Source organism: Anarrhichthys ocellatus, unplaced genomic scaffold (assembly GCF_004355925.1).
Source record: "Anarrhichthys ocellatus isolate YVR2014 unplaced genomic scaffold, GSC_Weel_1.0 scaffold35, whole genome shotgun sequence".
Classification (NCBI taxonomy): Eukaryota; Metazoa; Chordata; class Actinopteri; order Perciformes; family Anarhichadidae; genus Anarrhichthys; species Anarrhichthys ocellatus.
The window spans coordinates 2,149,392-2,153,862 of record NW_022280065.1 but is presented as its reverse complement, the minus strand read 5'-3'; positions in this window follow the sequence as shown (position 1 = coordinate 2,153,862).

Genomic DNA, 4,471 nt, shown 5'->3' with positions numbered 1-4,471 from the left:
TAAAAACATTTTAAAGGTCTAAAGATTCATATATTTTCAGACTCACTCAAATAGTTCAGACCCAGCTGGACAGACACTGAGACCTATCTCTTATAATCAATGTCCCACAGGGCTCATCAGCTGGTAATAACCTCTGCCACTGTCTCAGTTTCCCATGTAATGCTGCCTCTGCTGAACATCCTGGGTGGCAGTGCAATTGTTTTGGCGATCAATACGGATGCATTGAAAAAAAACCCAAAAGAGCCCGAAATGCTGCCATTTGAGTTGAGGCAGAAAATTGATTTCTTCTGAATACGTGAACCCCCTGACTTTTTCTTAAGAGCAGGAATGAGTTTACCTGGCCTGTCATGCCTGTCAACAGGGCAAATCAGGGCTGCAGGCAAATGCGTCATATCGGGTTGCGTTGGTTCATATCAGGACGTCAAGGGTTCTGCCAAGAACACGAAGCCCATTTTAATCCAGTGGAGGCTTCCCTGCTGATCATCACTTCCCTGCTGTTCACAAACAACAGCAAGCTAAAAACACACACTGTTCTTAGTCACTGTCACGTCTATGAAAGTGACAAAATTTATTCGGAATTGATGGGGTAGGTGTGGATTTAATAAACAACAGAGAGAGAGCATGTAGCAGAATGACTCACAGGAGATTCGATACAGTGAGTGCCAGAGGAAGGCCTCTCCACAACAGGTTCCCATGAAATAAACTGATATGGCTGCAGGAAAGACATATACATGGTGTTACCTGAGGATGAGTCCCTGGAAACTGGAGAAAGCAGTGATAAGCTGAGCCAGGCTGACCTCGATGCTGCGACTCTATAGTTCTTGAAAAGAGTGACACAAGTCTTTGGGACCAAAGAGACATTGATGAAAGAATTTTCACTCACACTCTAGAAGATCAAGTTTCTTCTTTTACTTCAAACATCATGAACAGACAATAAAACTGGAAAAAACATCAAACAGTAAAAAATGAATACCATAATGCTTTTGGAGATATGCTATTTAACTTTCTGGTGGAGATTAAGTGAGAGGATCGATATCCCTCTCATATCTGTCCATTAAATATAAGGCTTTATGGTTAGCTTAGCTTAGCATAAAGACTGGAAATAGGGGGAAACAGCTAGCTCGCCTGGAAAATTGATTTCAAGAGGAATGTGACATGAACAGCCTACATTACTACCAGTATTGTGTAGAAGTACAGTGGAAAGTAACAATATATAAAGGTTGGCATCGCTAACAGGAGGACAGGCTAAAAATATCACAGACATATCTAGATGTAAAAGTGTGGAATGAATGTCTGTAGCGAGACAGCGTCACCTCTCTCTGGGTATACCTGTAGGCATCAAAGACTAGAATTGGCACTCAGTCCCTCGCTGCTTGGCTTTCATCCCCAAAGACAGACTGTAAGAGTGATAAAACACAGTGTACCTGCGATGACCAAGTGTCCCAGCTTGGTAACATTCTGTTAACAGTATAATATTGTACAGAGAAACCAGCAGTTCAACAGGAATTACACGTATTTTCTCCAAAATGAGGTCTATGGAGTTAAAACATGACTAGTGCCAATTATTGATTGTGTAATGTATCACTGAATTTCATAAAATAATTTCCTGTACTGATGCGAGGGTCCTGAGACAGAGGATGTTGTATGTGTACAGATTCTAAAGGCCTCTGAGGGAAATTTGTGATTTTGGGCTCTTCAAAATAAATTTAATTGAATAATAAATACTACAGAGCGTCTAACCTTCTGTTTGCATTTGGTTCCATCTAACTTTGAATCAGTGAATCTCTGTCTGTCCGTATCTGGGTATGTCCTTCGAAATTCTCGAGAACCGTGATCCATTTCACACCTTGCCATGAATTTTGGTGCAGACAGCCATGGTTCCCTGATAATGGATGTTAAAGCAACAGTTCGACATTTTCGATATATGTGGATTCACTGTCAGATGAGAGGATTGATATCACGCTCATGTACACATACACTGGAAACGGGGAGAGACTGTTAGCCTTGCTCGGTCCAAAGTTAACAAAATCTGTCTTCCATGACCTCAAGCTTCCTTATCCCTATCTTGTCATCACTGAGAGGTTGCCAGGCAACCAGGGAGACCTCAGGAAGTTATTGCTTCAAGCCAAGAAGTAGTCCGTCACATAATCCTCTGTAAAACTGTGGCTTGTTCTTTCTTTGAAAAGCTAAAGAAGAAAAGGACTTTTCTTATGAAAGTAAACTTCTTCAAATGCTAATTGTTAGCATGCTAGTTTTAGCCATTCGTCTCAAACCCCAAGTAAGAAATAATGAGCTTATTTCTCTCGTCACTCAGGCCAAGATTGAATGTTTCTGTCCCTCTAGTTGTTGGCTAACCATCTAATAAAAGAAACATCTTCATTTTTTTTATCCTTTTTGTTTTACAGTGTGTACAGACTACCATTCTCACACAGCTGCTAGCATGGTACACCTTTTATCATTACTGCATTTGGATATCAAACTTTAAGTTTTAAAAATCTATAGTACAGGGAAAGGTGGTAAAACTGAAAAAAATGTCACTCTGAATGATCATGAGATTTTTAATTTAGTCTTGATTGCACAAATGGCCAAAGACTTTTCATTTTCTATTCTGCATAAATGCATGACACATTAAAGTCAAACAAAGGACCAACAAGCAGCTGTTTTGTGTTTCTGGGTAGAAGAGGAAGAGGGCTCATATCACAGAGTGCAGAGAATAATGTTATTCACAGTCCTTGCTGCTGTTCTCTTATCTCGTTATTTCCTCAGTGAAAATGTGCGGATGTCATAATGTGAACACCATTACTTGGTGTGCAGGTTAGCCCCACACAGCTGTTGCAGAGCTTTTATTCTTGTATTGTCTTGCTGTCTCACTCTGCGTTCTCTACCTCTCTGTCTTGCACACATGCAAGGCTGGGTACTGTGGGAGTCTGAAGGATGACTCATCTGTTGCACACCTCATCGTTGCCTGGCCATATTTGGGCTGCCCGGAAATCCATTTTTCTGCACATGTTTAGTGGAGACAAAATGAGCTCTTTTCTACTTTCTCTTTTCTTCTGTGCGATTTTTCCGAAGAATGACCTTTATTGAGGGAACATTTGCAGATTTTAGATCAGGCAGGTTAATATGCATAAGTGTTCTCTCTCACACACACACAAACAGATGTAAACTCATGCATGCATAAATACAGTGCATGTGCTGTCTCTAAATCTACCGCCAACATAAACACACCAGCTAAAAACTGATTCAAAATCAGAATCACTCCATTCATTAGGCAGATAAGCAAAACAAAAACAACAGGCTGTCCATATTAATGTTCCTTTTTAAAATAAATCAGATTTACTGAATCAATTTGTTCCAACCTGATTTTTTTTGTTAATGGTAAGCCATATTTCTGATGTTTTAAAGAACAACTAAAACTAAAACACATTTTGTGTGCACACACAGTGGACATAACAAATGAAAGGAAGGAGAAAACAGAGAACTAAATAGACCGACAGATTTTGTTCAAAGCCTTTTGTAGCAACACGTCACATGTTCACATCTTGACTCACAATGGGACAAAACCGATCTGAGCACTAAGGTCATACTGATCCATCTGCTTCATTTGATATAATTGCCCACAGATAAAGAAAGCTATATGTTTACACACAGATGCACACAAACAAGACTCTGTGTGGATTTTTCGTCTCCGGTGATATGTTTTCTCCCAGCTGCCCGGTCTCCTAAAAATGACGTTCCCATACAGCAAAATTGCATTTTCTAAACAAAGTCTTCGTCGGGAGGCGGTCTGAAGGGTCAGACAAACACGGGGCTTTCATCCTCCAGACCGCTGTTTGCGTCCCGTGTGAAACCACTTACTTACATATCAAACATATTTGAACCCAAATCATGATCTTTTACATTAACGTCAAACTCGTGTTTAAAAGTACGACCGTGATCTTTTAACAAATACGTTACCCTCAAAATGTAATTGACAGTGAAGTTTTGTTGTTTGGGAACATCATTTTTAGAAGAGAAGGTTGCTTCAAGCAGTCAGTTCAAGGTTCCTTTCTTGAAGCACAACTCAAGTTTTTCATAGTCATCCAGCCAAAAGAAATCAACATAAATGGAAGTCATTTTACTAAAGAGTACATCCCTTATGTACTCGTAGATAGGAGAGTATCCTCAAGCTCACAAAACAAACAGATTCTGTCTGGAATTAAACCTACCGGTCTCTGGGGCTAATTTGTTCTTACATCTTAGAAATTATTTTTCAGCTGAATCTTGGTTCCAGTAAGGTTTGTAAGATATGCTAAAGTCTTTATTGCTATTAAATCTTCTCTTAACACATTAATTAAACGCTGAAGAGACACAGCCACTCAATGTATCATACCAAGCGTCCAAATCCATTTGGTTGTTTTTCATACATCCCAACTGCTCAATTATCTCCAGCAATATGATGTTAAATTGGTTAGAGGACAACAATTAATCA